Genomic DNA, 16,441 nt, shown 5'->3' on the forward strand with positions numbered 1-16,441 from the left:
GAAATAACGATACTTTGCTTGTTCCTCTTCTTGGGGGTTTAAAACATGATTAGATTTTAGGAACTGAATCAACAGGAGAGGGAAAGTGTTCTCACAACTAAGTGCCTTCCTTGCATTATTTCCTAGCTTTCATGGGACAGAAGAAACCAAACCAGAAGAAAGTGACTGCCCTGCCTCACCTGGTCATTTTTAATTACTGAGTTAATCAAACTGGAAAGGCCACACCACCCAATTTAGGCAGAATCTTGGAGAGAAATCACCTTTTTTTTTTTTTTTAAACTATTCATCTTCCACTGCTTTTTAGAGGGGAGGGGGTAATCAGAAATTGTCATTTTCTCACTGTGTGGACAGGCAAAAGCCAGAACTGACATGTTTAACTTGGGAGGAGGAAAGGTGAGACTTCTGGTGAATGGCAGGAGTCAGTTAAAAACTAAACACCTGTCATATTAAGTAGAAAGAAACCTGCTATCTACCGAAACTATGGAGCAGAGTCTGACCCCACCTACAGAGGGCTTGAATTACAGGCTATTTGTTACAACAAACAGAAAAATCCCAGGGGACCCAAGCCAGGAGTGGGGCTGGGCAGCCAGGCTGGGCAGTGTGTCACAGCTCTCTCCCCAAGGTGACAACCTGTCCCTGGTGCAAAGAGCAGCCCTGCTAAGGAAAAATGTGTTCCTTGCTCAGCCAACCTCCTTTTTCTCCCTTGGCCTCAAAGCCAGGAAGAAGGCAGTTCTGCTGTTCATCCCATAGGAAGTGCTGCACCTTTTCATACAGGGAATGGGAAATGTTACACACGAAGTGCAGATATCCTTCAGAAACCTTCAGATGGGAAAGGGTAGGCCTGCCAGTGGGAACGAACTCTGTAATACACATCAATAGTCAGTGTATAGTGGCACAGTGAAGTGAGGCATGTACTTCCTTCTTTGCTGTCCTTCACCAGACAAGCAAATTACACTAATGTCACCATTTGTGCAAGGTGAAAAAGCATTTCTTACCATCCCGACTCTCTAACTGATCATCTGGAGACAATTCCCAATGACCAGCCCTCAGATCTAAAGTGGCAAGAAGCAGGACTGCCCCAAGGAGTGCAGGGCATGCACTCACTCCTTGGAATGCAGCCTATCACCCACTGTGGTTTGGGCTAGTTGATGAGAGAGCAGGGCCACAAGTGCGTTCTAAACCAGAAACAAGGCTCATGGCATCAGACCTGTTACAGCAGGGCAACAGTGGCAGGAAAGAGGAACATGCTCTGGGATACCTTGAGGTAGGAGGGGTGACAAAACAGAACCCAGCTCACAAAAGAAGTGTCTAAAAGCAAGCCAGCTTAGGCCAAACACCTTGGATGCCCTGAACAAGGTCTACACAAGAAATGGTAGGTTAAACCCCATCCTCATCTAGAAAAGTCAAGTGTAAAAAGGAACAACTCATGTTCTGCTTTGGCATGCAAACCCAGAGGGACACAGAGAAAACCCCTCCATATGTCACCCCTCCCAACTTCTGCTGCTCCCAGAAACACAGAGGGACTGAAAACAAGTAGTTTTGCAACTTTTTTCCTTTCCATAGAATGTCAGTAGGATAGAACAAATTCAGAAAGTAATTTGAAATACAACAAATGCCACATAAGAGCTAATACAGCTGCCTCTGCGAGGACTGGTGATGATCCATGAGAGAACTAAGGCAGCACAGAAGGCCAGTCACTGCCTTCCATATACAAACCGAATATGCTATAATTATATTAACCTTCTTACTAATAAATCAGAACCTTAATTGAAGGTCTAGTTAATCTTAGGAAGCAATGGCAAGTATAAGCCACAGCCCACTTGCTTGCCAGTGTATTTGAATACCATTACCAAAAGGTAGAACAGCTATAACTGAGGGGGAAATTTGGCCTCGTCTCTAAAATCAATCTAAAATGATAGTTAGATTCATATTAAGTAGGAACACCCCCCCCAACCATTAGTTTCCTAGTTTAAACCTCTCACTGAAAACACACTTTAAAATCTGATACTAAACTGCCCAGCCATAGTCCTGGTACAAAATACAGCACTACAGATGACACACTGGGAAAAATAAAACAAAATTAACATACCAATGTTTGTGGCTGGACCACTGTACCATTACTGGCATTTTGCTTATGTAGTGATTCCATTGGTGTTTTGCATTACATGGCGAAACCATAGGTTTCCCTTCTAAGAAAAGAACTGTTTAATGTGCCAAATGGTACATCTGGAGAGAAGTACTGCCAGCCTGCATTGATAACAACAAAAAAAAAGATTAATCCAGTGCCTGCTGGCACGGTTCCTAAATGATGATGCTCCTCACAATATTCCTATTAAGAATCATATTTTGGTAATGCATTGCCTAAAGCTGGAAGGCTGGAAAGCATTTCTAATCCATTATTCTATGGCTTTTTATTTTTTTGGCAAATCCTACAGCAGCAGGGGAGACAACTGTGGTTTTGGTGAGATAACATGTATTATTAGCGCTTTGCTTTAGCTTTTTAATTAAGTTATTCTGTTGCCTTTCACTGTCAGAGACACTATCAGGCACAGAAATTGTTTGATCATCAAATAAGCAATTTAAAATGTAGCCTTTTGCCTGGTAGTGTGGATTTAGTGTCATGGGGTATTCATGGTTCAGTACCTGCATCACAGAAAATGGGTAGAAAGGATCTTTTAGGTCACACATGGTCCATTATAACACGTACTTCCACAGTGTATTACACTACTCTCACAGAAAGTCCAGTTGGCCCTTCCAAGAGGTGACTTCTGCCACTCCTCTGTGAGGTTCCTGCACGAGTCAAATTGCTCCTGGCAATGGGATTCCTGCAGGAGGGACCTCAGTGCCCCTTGGTACAGGGCTCTGTGTGGCTGAAGGTCTGCCACTGTGCATGAAGCCCTGCAGTGTAGCAGACCTCCAGCCAAAGCTTTACATTTCAATTATGCCTCCTTTTTAGCAGTGCCTCCTTCCTGACAATTTCACTGAAAGGAAGCAAAAGCATCCCAAGCATTTTAGAGCTCACAGAGTGATCCAGGAAGCAGTCAGGTCTGCTGATCAACCCCAGGGACACCAGATACCACCTCTGCTCGCAGAAGGAGCCCAGCAGATGTTGTGGAAGATGCTACTGCAGCAAGGCACACGGGTAATTCAGGGTAGGTTTAAAACATCACCAAGCCCATGTGTCCCAGCAGACAGGGCAGGGGCACAGAGATGCCTTGGAGCAAAGCTCTGTGTTGCCTGAGCTGTGCCAAACCATCCGAGAGCCCAACCAGGCAGATGTGCAGCTCTTTCAGCAGCTGCAGGGGCTCTTTGGTTTTGAGGCTTGTAACTTACAAAAGGCCATCCAAAGAATATGAATTATGATTTTTCCAGTAAAGGTTAGTGATTTTCCAACTGAATACCTCCCTGATTTGGAGGTTCTAGGCACGCTTACTGGAGTTCTTGGAAAGAGTCCTACCTTATAGGTCTTGGAGCAGAAGTTCACCAAAACATGACTCTCGAGTTGTTCACCACCAGTCTGAAATAGCCTGTGGAGCATATTAAATACTCAGCGGAGAAAAAAAGGTCATGCCTTTTCCTAACAAGTATTTCACCCCAGAAAATTCCAGAGTGCAAGCTGACATAGCTGAGGCAGGATATTTCAGGGATGACACATCAGTGCACGTGACAAAGTAGACACAACACAGGTGAAGTATTTGGAATTCTGTAAAAGCCTATGGGTCATTATTACACCCGTGCTGCTTTCTTAGGGCTGGGGAGGGGTGAGACGTGGCTCTCAGGGTTCCACTCCTCAGAAGCTGCCTTTATGTGTGAAATTTCTCCACAGTTAGAACAAGGACACTCACAGGGTGGGCTCAGGGAACTGCTGGTTTTGAAGGGCACATGTACAGCCCCATGGCATCACTGCTCCTCTGGGTGTGTGGGACTGTGCTGCAGAGCACCCGCAGGGGAGATGTACCCCTCCACACTTCAGCCAGCTAATTACCACTTCCCACAGCATCAGTGAACACTGACAGACAGAGTTAAACCCATCCTTTTCAGAAGTCTCTGTCATCCTCCCCCCACGCGGACAAATTGCCAGGCACCACAGGGAGCTCCCATGTTCCACCCTGTGAGGAGTGTCAATCACGGTGACATTCACCAGTGCTGCCCACAGCTGGGGGCACCTCCTCACAAACTCACCGGGCACAGACAAAGACACACTTGGAGTTTGCAAATGAGCCAAGCTTGGCAAACAAACTCACCTGTTCTCCAAATATATTGACATTTTTCATCTCCCACAGCAGTTCCTTTACTTTCCCGAAGATCAGAATTTTTACATTCCAGGAGGTAGTTTTCAGGAGTGCTCTTTAGTTCCTTCCTGAAGAAACATGTTTGAAAATTGATCTTATCTAAGTTATTTCCTTCTCTGACACATAATATTGGTGGAAATTTGAACAACGGGCTCAGAGCAGCATCCCTGTCAACAAACCCTGTTCCATAGACACAGGCTATGGAACTTTCCAAACAGCTTTGGGGAGCTGATCTCTACAAAGTCTTTTATCATTTGTTTACTTTCAATGAATGCCCAGACCCGTGCTTCATTTTACTGAACAATCAGCTCTGAAGTCTTCCCAGGGGCATTTAACATGAGCCTCGTATTTTAGTGTCAGACATGGAGTCCACAAATACAGCTCTCATGTCATGCATCGTGAATTTCTGCTTATTTTTATGCAGTGAAAATGTTGTTTTTCCTGAAAAACAACGTAACAGCAAAAGAACAAAGCTCACAGTGAAAATAGATGTGACGTGGTTTTATCCTATGATAACGTAACAGGTCCTTAATATTTAACTTCCATAATAACAGCTGAATTAGACACATACTTCCAAAGCCTAACTGTTCCAAGCCTGGCTGTTTCACAGACGGCGGATGCAAAGATTAAGTGACTGCCTGAAAAGTAATACAGGAAGCCTGTGGCAAAGCCAAAAACTGATTCAAGAACTCCTGATCTCTATCCATTGTGGGAACCACAAGGCTATTGTGCCTTCCAACTGGTGTTATTATTTTGTACCTGTATACAGTGTTTGCACTCGCCATTAAAATTGCTCCCAATACCATTAGAAAACACCAGCTCTTACCTCCAACAAGCCCCATGTTCGGTCTCACTAGCCCTAACCCCCCCTCAGACGTGGATGGAGGCCCAGGAGCACCTCCCACCACGCTCCCAGCACTGAGAGCCCCCCTCCCAGTCCCACGAACACAACCCCACAGACCCCCCACCTCCCCTGAACACAACATGCCTCGCCATCTGTCTGCCAAGCCTGCAAATCTGGCAGTGTGGTGGGCAAGTCTCACCTGGGCAGTGGTGTCTGGAAGGTACCTGTGGTTCAGGAGCCCTTCCCAGGGTGGTCTGGGAACCCACACTCACCTGGCACCCAGCAACCCCCACTGCAGGAACGAGTTGCGGGGGCTCCCGGAGGGATCTCTGCAAATAGATCTTAGCAGGACTTCAATTCCAGGGAAAAAAACCCCAGAGCTTTCACCTTTAATTTGGGATAGCTGAGAACATGGAAAATGAAAGCCTGTATGGGAGGGATGCAGGCAAACCCAGCCGGCTGTTACTGCTCCTGTTACTGTGTCGGGGGAAATAAACCCCGGCCGTGTGCCCTCCACAGCCTCCCCCGTGATGTGTGTGCAGCTGCAGAGCACACAGCACAAATACAGCCCAGCAACTGCACACCAGTGTGTCTGGCACTGATCACCATCAAACAGCTGCTGCACCTCGTGTTCACACGGCGCTGCCTCGCTCAGGGGCTTCCTGAGTGAGATCCTGATGTGCCAGAAGCCATCAAATCCAGCCTCCATACATCTGCTAAAATGCTGAGGGAAAAACCAAACATGAAAAATGTTTGTATAGAGCAATAAATGAATATGGAAGTCCATAGCACATCTAAAAATCTAAAATTAATCACTATTTTAAAAACAGTCATTATTTATCTTTTAAAAATGTCTTAATTTTCACAAACACGCATACCTGTGTTTATTGTTCCATAAACCAGCTCATCCAGATTTGTGCCTATTTGCCAGATTCCATAACTTACAGTAGATCAGAAGTGAAAAGCTGGATCCTGTCAAATGATGCCAGAAAACTTGTGATTAAAAAAGATTTCAGGGATGAAGTTTCCCGAGTAACCACAGCAAAACCACATATTGATCACTCGAGCTCAGCGCTCTCCCTTTCCCAAGGGAAAGGACTGTTTACATCAGTTTGAGAGGAAGTGGTAGAAAGAATGACTGTAATAGTGCCCTGTCCAACATTATTTCCTGGCGCTCTCAGCATCTGCTGATGTTTGAAGTGCCTGTGCACAAAGTGTACCTTTGCTAAACTTCTCAAAAGATGTGAAATCTCAACTTTTTTTGGAACAACAAAATCAAAATTAGGTGATAATGGATATGTAAAATCTATGCCACCTTCTCCTTCTCTCTCAGTCTCCCAGCAGGAGCCAGCAAAAATTTGTGTTTGAACCCCACCAGCACCAGTGGAAATATGTTATTCAGTAATCTTAGAACAGAATTTATTTCATTAATTTCTATTCCCTGTCTCCAGTCGGAATAGTTCCCATAGAAAACTCAGGGAGCTGTGGAATGGCCATGACAGCAGAGAAGGAAAAGATTATTACCATCGAAGAGACTCTACAGCGATCACTTGTCAATATTAACATTTGCACATTCTTTTTATTATAGACATAGAAATGCTGAGGAAATATTCCTTTCCAACTGTGACGTTCTCCCAGGGGTGATGGTTTTGAAAGGAATACCTTACTCATGGTGTTCATGACCTGAACTGCCCAACACAGAAAACAGGACCGTGCTTTTCCCAACAGGCACAAGGAGGAAGCAACAGGCCTTGTGTGGAGACTCACCCTGACCATTGGATCGGGAATCCCTGGAATACACTCAGTCATTGGCAAATCATCCTCCTGCTCCACAACACGCTGGACAACTCACTGGCAACTTCTTTCTCTGACAGCCTCCAGCCTGTAGCAGGCTCCAAAAGATGCTCCTAAGCTCCCAGTGCCTCACAGGTTCCAGTACTGATCAAAACAAGAAAGGACAAGATGCTGAGCATTTTCTGTGAGGGTTCTCCAGCTTAGCAATTCACAGCATGGAATTTATAATGCCATTCACTTTATTACCTCACCAATAAGACAGGATATTTTTCTCTTTTAGGTTTGTTTTTATGGAATGACAGCAGATTGCAGTGAGGGAAACAGAAGGCATCTGCTTGGCATTCAGTGCCTGATAGTCACTAATGTCATGGGTTGGAAAAGTTTAATCTAGAATTTGCCTTAAAAGAAAGAGGTAAAAATAAGGGTAATAAATAAAAGGAGATATGTGACTGTGGTGGAGGAAGAGAACTATCAGTGGATTTGGCACTCAAGGAGAAAGAGCACTGCTCTTCTCTCCATACCAGCTTCCACATAATCCTCCCCCTCATCTCCAGCACACCCTTCACAGCAACAAGCTGTCCTTGGCATGACCCATGCTTCCAGCTAGTAAAATCCTCCTCTCTTCCCCCCATTCCCTCAGAAGGCATCAGTTTTCTATTTTAAAAATATCAAGTCACCCTATCTCAGCTGCATTATAAATGAAGACAAACAAAACAACCCAAAACAGTTTTGTGTGTGTGGAACAAGAAAAAAAAAGCACTTCAAACCCAAAGAAGTTTCCAATAAGTCACTCATTGAAATTCAGGAAGAAAAAACCCCAAAGGGTAAAAATACCCCCACGTATCCAAGTTCTCTGAGGCCATTTCTTTCCCTCATCTGTGTTCCATCATCTTCTTCCTTATCCAAAAAAGTTGTGGTGTCCGTGGGAGTATGAAAAAACATTGGTGTGACCACCGAAAGGAACTCTCTGTCTGGCAGCACAAAGCCACGTGTTATCCCGTCTCCAGGAACCCAGCCCTGCTCCGACGGTCATAAATATTCCCTGATGACAAAGCAAAGGGTGGTCATTCATCCACACTGAATAATACTGGGAAACCCTGAAAAGCACACTGGGATCTGTGCTCTGTTCCCAGCAGCCAGTGCTGCCACCTCCACCCTCGTGGGATCCAGGCAGGAATGCTGGGCTTCTCCCTCTCGGAGGTCCCAACCCACCCGGTGGCCATTAAATTTATCTCAGGACAGTCTCATCCAAAGCAGCCCTGAGAAGGATTTTGGGGTGCTGGTGGGTGACAGGCTGGACATGCCCCATCCCAGACCCCCCGTGTGCTGGGCTGATCCCCCAGCGTGGGCAGCAGGGCAGGGAGGTGATTCTGCCCCTCTGCCCCTCAGGTGAGACCCCCCTGCAGAGCTGCTCCAGCCCTGGGGAACAGCACAGCAAGGACATGGAGATGTTGGAGCCAGTCCAGAGGAGGCCCCAAGATGATCAGAGGGATGGAGCAGCTCTGCTGGGAGGAAAGGCTGGGAGAGTTGGGATTGTTCAGCCTGGAAAGAGAAGCTTTGGGGTGACTGAATTGTGGCCTTCCAGGGCCTGAAGGGAGCCTGTGAGAAAGAGAGTCTCTATTTACAAGGGCCTAGAGTGACAAGGAGCTTTCAGAGCTTTACAAAACATTTATTCACGTGTTTTGAAAAGGGAGGGGAAAAAAATTAAAAAAAGACTCATTACACTACTGACTTCACAGTACACTGCATAATCAAAGGTCTCCCAGTTTTCAGGAGAGTGTTACTCAACATCTCGTTGCACAAACACTCTGCTTGGGCGCAGATCTGAGAAGGATCAGTAACGTGTGTCACAGGCTGGCAAAAGTTATTGATGAGAAAGTTATCTTCATGAGCAACCTTCCCTTAGTCAGTGGGAAAAGAAAAGATCTAAATGCAATTCACTGTCCTCTGCTGGTCTCCCTTTCCAGCCCCCAGCCTCAAAATGAACACATTTACAACGAACACATAAACAATCACTCTGTGCTTACCTGTATGCCTTCTCCTCTTATGCTAGTCTTTTAAATTCAATTTAATCTCACCACTCAAGGTAGAAACAAGTAATAAAACAACCGGTTTCTCAGTCAGTGCAGTTTGGGAACCCTGCTGGCATTTGTGCCCATGAGGACGTGCGGGGTTGTTGACACAGCGAGGCCAGCCATGCGTTCACGGCGCAGCAGAGCGGCGGGCGCTCGCTCCGTTTGCTCACTGCACAGGTGACTGCCACCAGAGAATGCCATTGCTCAACAGCCTGCCCAGGGACCCACGGGAAGGACTCAAGTCATCTGAGACCTGCACTGGGAACCTGCCAGAGACCCCAGCACCACCTCGGATCTGCACGGAACGGAGGAACTGTGGCCATCTTCCGCAACAGGACAAGGGAGAGAGTCGGGAATAGCCAAAAAGGCCCCCAACCCAAAATCTGGTTACACTTTCAGTCGGCTAAATAAAGGGTTTAGTAGTTAAAAGCTAAACAAAACAAAAAAAATCAAATTTCCAAGTTTCTGGTTTAAGAGAAAGATGAATAAAAAACTTTACATTAAAAAAAAAAAAGCATTCACATTTTTTTATTTTTCATTTTCAAGGATGTGAACAGTGTGGCCACCTGGCCACAGGATCCTAGCAAGTGTCAATGTCTCCTCATAGAAAATGATTATGACATGCTACTTTTCAAAATTATTAAAAAAAAAAAAGTATTTCTCAGAAAATTGAACACAATTAGAAGGGGGAAAACTGTTCCCCAGATTCAGGAAATAAAAGCTCTAAGAGCAACAGACTTCCAAGTGGACAAGTCAACATCGGTGTGGTACAGTCCAGCACATGAGATGATCTGCACCAGGAAGAAATTACCTCACCAAGAATTAAAGGTTCAAAAATAGATGCAACACCTGACTGAAAAAATATTAATGGACAATGAAATCTTTGTACCATCTGCACCTTGGCTTTATTTCTTTATTCACGTATCAAGTTAAACAGCCAGTGATTGAATACTAGTGAGAGGCAAGTAACAGCCAAAGCTCACTGAACACTGCAAATCAAGCAGCATAGAGTAGGATCAGCTTAATAAATCAGAATAATTCCCATACCTCTCAAGGATGCAAGGGCCATAGGATGAGATCCAGCTTGGTGGGTGCCTGCTTTTAAGCCCATAACTACTTCCATTGATAATGAGAACATTACCCAAGCCCTTTAGTTCAGGTATATGGATATGAAAAGTAATACCTGTATGAGTGAAGGTCTAGGTTAGGAATTCATCACTGGAAGCACTGAGCAGCTTTCCAAACCAATGGAAATTGTAACTCTCTCCAAGACCCACAGTAACATAAAGAGATCCCACACTTAAAGCAAGAATGACCAGAGGCCCCACTGGCTTGGGCAAACCCAGAATATACAGCCTCTCCCAGCATCCCACTGGAGAATTGTTCATGAATTTTCCAGATGGTTTAAAGGATGTTTCCTGTCCACCTTTCAACAAGACACAGTTCAGAAGAACCTGTCCACTCTAAAGGGTTCACCCCAACCCCACAACGAGTCATGTGCCACGATGTGACGCTCAGCTCAGGGCCCACACGTGACTTACTCTACTTTAAATAAATAAAAAAAAAAATCAATCCTATAGCAGTTCTGCTAATTTCAGGTTAGTCTTTCAAACTAGTCCTTTCTCCCATCCCTCTCTCTGCTTCTCCCTCCCACCCTGATCTGATTTTTCCCATTTCCAATGAGATTTAGGAATCTGCCCAATGGCAGGTGGGTGGAGGCACTCCAGATACTATGTTTGTTGGTAGCCCAGCAGTTATTTGTGGTCGACTTTTTTGGTTGCCCACAGGAATTTCCAGGGTGGTGTAAACAGACAGATGTGGGCTCTTTTCTGCTATACAGATCACACCATAGAGAGATATCAAAGGGAAAAACCAAACCCATGAATAATGCACCAGTGGCAGCATCTGCAGCTCTGAACTTTAAAGACTGGCCTCTGAATTTATTGGTTTAATTGTTGGGTAGGGACATTCAGGCCATCAGATAGCTTTGGAAAACAAAACATCACTTGAAGATTTCCCGAATATTTAGAAGTGTCTACAAAGCATAAGTGGGTTCAAGTATTGGCAAACTCTGAGCTGCTCCCGCCCTGGCAGCACTGCCCTCGTCTGACAGGCTAAAACTGCCCTTTCCTCCTTGCCCTCAGCAGCACAGTGGTTTGGTCTATTCCATAGCTCATCGCTGCTGTAATAGTGGGAAGCTCAAGGGGAGGGTTGTCAGGGTAAGGGTGGTAGATGTTTTGCTGGTGCAGATTAGTAAAGCTCCACTGATCTCAGATTAACTCATTTTAGCCAGGGAATTTGCCCCCTTGTTCTCTTTTCTTGTTTGTTTTCTACTGTTACCATTATACAAAAACTACTTTTGCCATGTGCTTTTTGTCTGCCTTGTGCTTGCACACGAGACACATGGTGACATCTTTTCCCTTGAGATGAACAAGCAGACCATGATTAAAATCATGTTGAGTCAATGGTGCAACTTGCCAATCGTTCTTACCCCGGAATTGCCAGCTACAGCTTTTCTGGTCATTTATTTTTCCAGGAGGATTTGTATATGTTCCTGTCAGTCTATTTTGGAGCATGGCAGGTTACAGAGGCACTTTGATTCATGGCAGGACATGGATTATTTTAAAAAGAAGGCAAAAGGAGTGTTGGTTTTAACAGCCTTGCACTGTCATCTTGCGGTTGTGGCGCTCAGTTCCTCACCCTTATTTGGAAATGCCTGGAACAGGAATTTGATGTGAGCAGGAAGAAACGGTGATTGCCTCACTCCCGGGGCTCTGGTTTGTTTGGAGGCCTCCTTCCTGCCACTCTTGTGACAACAAGACAGACTGACCTTGCCAACTCTTTCCACTCCAGTTCTTTCCATCTCCTTCCTTGGTGAGAGGAGAGCATGACCTCATCCATAAAACCATCATTATTTAGAAGACTTATCTCCTCCAGACTTTCAGCACTTCCACCATGAACACATTTTCAGGGCAGAGCTGTGCACAGTCCTCCCTCCTGCCTCAGCTTTACAGAGGGAACACTCTGCCACTGTCAGCTCCTGATAAGTGACACATCTTTTTCACGACTGAGGCAAATCATTTCCAACACCTTCTTGGCTTTACCCACTTTTCCAGATCTGCAAGCAGCAACGATTTTTGCCTCTTTCCTGGACTCCTCGAGATACCAGTCAGTGTGGGATTCTCCTTGTACACTCTTTCAAGAGTTAATTTCCTGACATCTTCCTAATGTTGAAAAGGTAAGAGAAAGCCCTGAGCCAGTCTGGCTTCCCTTCAGCTCCTATTGTGCTGCTCCCAGCCCGAGACTTGCTCTCCCACCTGCCTCCTTATATCCTCCTGATGGCCAAAAAAACCCATATTCCTCACTGACACTCAAAATCCATCCCCTCCCAGTGAAACCTGACCTAATCACCCAAGAGTGAGTGACCAGAAATGAGGAAATCAGCCCAGCTAGTTACTTGAAGTACACAGATTCCAAAAGCTGCAACCTTTTTAAGTAAGCCTTTTTAAGCCTTTTTAAGTAAGGCAATACTTAAATCTCCTGCTATACAGATCCTTCCTTACCCTTTTACCAACACCAAGAATCAACAGCTTAAAAACCTACATTATTTCTACTTTACTTCAGTCATTTTTTTCAAGTTAGAAAAAAAACCCTCATAGGGTCACTATCCTTACCTTCAGTTTCAGCTTCTCTGTTTGGGCTGCCAATACTCTGAGGGAATGCTTATTTTTACAGAAACCACTGTTAACATTAAAAGTTGGGGCAAAAAAATCAGAAATGTGCTTCTAAGGGGCTTAGTTTAGTACCTGGGAGAGAAAACACTGTATTTTGATTAGAACTGTTACTATTGTTCCCCTGAATGGAATATGGGTTCTGGATAGTGAATTCCCCATTTTCAGAAAGAACTTTCTACAGTTTAAATATTGTAATCCATGTTTACTTCGACTTCTATATGTGAAAATTGTCATGATCTTGCAAATGGATTGCCACAGAGAGATCTGTGCATCAACCCAAAATCTCACTGCCAGCAGAGGGATCTTCTGTGGGCTTTAGAATCCACTAAAGCACCATTCAGAGTGCACATGGAGGTTACACTTTAAAACTCCCGACATACAAGATATTTACGCAAGAATTTTTTTCCAGCTACAAGGGGTTTTAAAATGTCACAATTATGCATGTTATCCTCACACTTTGAAAACAACTACATTTTGGGTTAGCTTCAGAAAAAAACTTCTTTAGGGACAAAATGTAAAACCACTTCAGAAAGAGGACTTCAAAATGATGGTGTGGTATGGAAACTTTGGGAAGGGAGACCTACCACCAGTGTGACTGCTGCTGTCAAACAAATGGACTGAAATCATAGAACCATCACAGAACTGTGGAACCATTAGGGTTGGAAAAGACCTCCAAGATCAACGAGTCTACCCTGATGAGGTGCCCCATCCCCACCTTGTCCCCAGCCCGGAGCACTGAGTGCCACGGCCAGGCCTTCCTGGGACACCTCCAGGGCTGGGCACTCCAAACCTCCCTGGGCAGCCCCTGCCAAGGCCTGACCACCCTTTCCAGGGAGAAATTCCTCCTGATGTCCAACCTGAGCCTCCCCTGGCACAGCCTGAGGCTGTTCCCTCTCCTCCTGTCCCTTGTTCCCTGGGAGCAGAGCCCGACCCCCCCCCGGGCTCCCCCCTCCTGTCAGGGGGTTGCAGAGCCAGAAGGTCCCCCCTGAGCCTCCTTTTCTCCAGGCTGAGCCCCCCCAGCTCCCTCAGCCCCTCCTGCTGCTCCAGACCCTTCCCAGCTCCATTGTCCTTCCCTGGACACGCATTTGTCAATAATCTTACTTTTGGCAGCCTTAGCAGAGATGTCAGGAGACTAATCCAGGTGACACAGGGTGTGTGGGATGCCTCTGAGCCCAGGCCTGGCAAAGGAGGGCAGAGCAAACCCCGGCCCCGAGCTCGGTGCTGTGGGAGCAGGACAAGGAGAGAGCACAGAGAGCACGGCCGGCACACAGCACCAACCAGCTCCTGCTGCCGGGGCCCGGGGCAGGAGCCCGGCTCTGTTTTGGGGCCTCGCTGAGCAGACGGAGCTCCCCGGGCCTGCCCTGCACAGTTGGCACCGGCAGGGCCGCGGCCGCTGTGATGTGGCAGCTCTTTGCCAGGAGCTGGACTGGGACCACCAACTCACTTCAGACAGGCCACTAAACACCCATCTGAGGGTAACCACGAGGTCGCTCCAACTTGGGCTGGATTCAAACGGGGGACTTGGAGGTGAAAAGGCTCCGCACTCAATTACCAGTCCCCTGAGTCATCCCATCCACCCTCTGTAGTTAGTTCAAAGCGCTCTGGTAAGCAATATCTGAGGACATTACATGTGTTCAAAATGCTAAAAATACACATCTAAGAGGGCAGGGAATAGATCAGATCACCCAAAAGTATATTTTCCTTTCTGTTTAAAAAGAAAATAAAGGAAAAAAAGAAAGAAAATCACGATTTTAAAACTTGCAACTTTTTTTTTTAAATATTAAAAGGCTCCCCCTGCCCACACCCTGCTCTGCCATACCAATTAATTTCTTGCAAATATCTTTAGAATACTAAAGAGAGACTATTCTTAGGAAAAAATAAAAATATTCCTTTTACCTTTGTGTTTTCTAAATAGCTAAATCAGAAGTAGAAAGAAGGAGAAAGCACTTTAGGGGAGGGGGGTGAGAAGGGTAGCAGGAACAAAACAAAATGCTAAAAGCTGGATTAAAAAGGCCCCACACTGAAAACGCCACATCCCGGGGATTCCACCAGGGCTTCTCAAACGTGGGATTTGTTTGAAGAGCGACGCTGCCCTCTGGTCCCCCAGGATATGGCATTCTCAATGCAGCCCCAGAGGGTCACCGATCCATTTGTGTCACCTATCCCGGGATCTGACAACTCTCCCCAGGGGCTCAGTTAAACAAGCCTGCAGTTTTTAAACAAAGTGGATTTTAATTGAGAAGCACCTGTGGCGAGAGCCCCCCGGCATTACTGAGCAGCAGATTTCTGCCAGTGAATCCCAGAGGCAGGAGGAGGGGGCAGCAGGGCCCTGGGGGCTGCCCGTCCGTCCCACCTGCAGCACAGAGCCAGCCCTTTCATGAAACCCCCGCCGAGAAATGTGTAGGATTTGCCCGCACCCCACGACGAGTGTTTTTCCCAACAAGCTGTTCCCAGGGTGCTGAAAAGCTATCATTCATGGAAATGTCTGAGGGGGAAGGAGGCACCAAAGAGGAGTTCAGGAGGCCACGGGCACCAGTGGGAGCCGCAGAATGAGACCCTGTGTAAGACATGCACCTGTTTGTGGCCACCACAACAGCTCAGCTAGAAAGCTTAAAGTCCCAAAGTGTGTGTGTGTGGGGGGGGGAACAGGGAAAACATAATGAAAGCTTGTCCTAATATCAAAATACACATTAACCCACGGGATGCAGGTTCACAGCAGATGGCTGTAATTTAGAACAAAGCCCTGGCAATGAGAAGTACTGAGAACTGAGGAGGGCACTTCAGACACACCCTGGTATCATCAAACAGAGATGAGCTTGGGTCAAAGACTGGAATTGCACCACTTCATAAAATATGGGGCTAAAAACCCCACTTATTAAACAAAATTTAATGTTGAGCAGTTGAGAGGAGGTGCCAAGGTCTGTCCAAATGTAGTAATCAACAATCCCTGTACACAGGGGTTTACAAGGCACGGAAAACAGAGGGAAGTCCATGCTTGGATGCTACACAAATGCTAAGAATGACAAGGAATGTGCTGCAGTTTTAATGACACCCTTTTTTTTTTGTCTTGTTCATATAAATCAACCTCACTTCTAAGCAAAAGTAGGAACAGTGTGTGATGTGCAGGAGAAGCACACGGTGCAGAATAAAGGGGGTAAGGAACAGAAATACCACCTCCCTCCCATTCCATGTCTGGGAAAACAGGATTTTTTAAATGGTTTATCGACAATTTCAGATTGTTTGGTTGCTTTGTTTTTCTTTTAAAATGACCCTGAAATAATAGGCTACTGCTTGCCACAGTGCCTTGATCTGCAAGGCTTGATTTAACTTTTTTTTTTTAAACACTGACAACTTAGACTTAGATGGAGAGAGACTATTTACAAGAGCATGGACAGGATAAGGGGGAATGGCTTCAAACTGACAGAGAGTAGGTTTAGATTGGATAAACTAAAGGTATTGCATAACAATTCTGCAAGTGGACAAACAGGCTGAAATAATTCCTGAATGACAAAAGGAAAAATTCAAGTAGAAATCCCTTTTGTGAGATTTTGTCTCTACATTCATGTTTGCTTGTGCTACAAAAATGAAAAGAAATGTCAAAGTTTAACCTAGGTGTGTTATGGAAGTCATCTGAAGTTTAAACACTGCCAAAAGTAAATTACAGTGTGTCTTGCTCAGGAACTTCTGGGATGTCTCCATGGC

The 16,441-nt window shown here is 45.6% G+C and overlaps 1 long non-coding RNA gene across 4 annotated transcripts in view; it reads right to left on the minus strand.

The window, feature by feature from the left end:
• The window catches only part of LOC108503064, a 132,255-nt gene extending 118,111 nt beyond the window's left edge, over positions 1-14,144 (minus strand). The window contains exons 1-8 of one of the 4 annotated variants that reach the window (XR_001876712.1): positions 8,958-9,064; positions 7,765-7,972; positions 6,904-7,074; positions 6,015-6,108; positions 5,762-5,860; positions 4,245-4,360; positions 3,458-3,527; positions 2,090-2,247 (exon numbers count right to left, since the gene is read on the minus strand). This is a non-coding gene — a long non-coding RNA (uncharacterized LOC108503064). Of the gene's footprint in view, positions 1-2,089; positions 2,248-3,457; positions 3,528-4,244; positions 4,361-5,761; positions 5,861-6,014; positions 6,109-6,903; positions 7,075-7,764; positions 7,973-8,957; positions 9,065-13,840 lie in introns of those variants that run through there. The other 3 variants (XR_001876715.1, XR_001876713.1, XR_001876714.1) reach the window with 3 other exon arrangements.
• Positions 14,145-16,441: the final 2,297 nt, after the last annotated feature.

The sequence above is a fragment of the Lepidothrix coronata genome, unplaced genomic scaffold, assembly GCF_001604755.1.
Source record: "Lepidothrix coronata isolate B3197 unplaced genomic scaffold, Lepidothrix_coronata-1.0 Scaffold129, whole genome shotgun sequence".
NCBI lineage: Eukaryota > Metazoa > Chordata > Aves > Passeriformes > Pipridae > Lepidothrix > Lepidothrix coronata.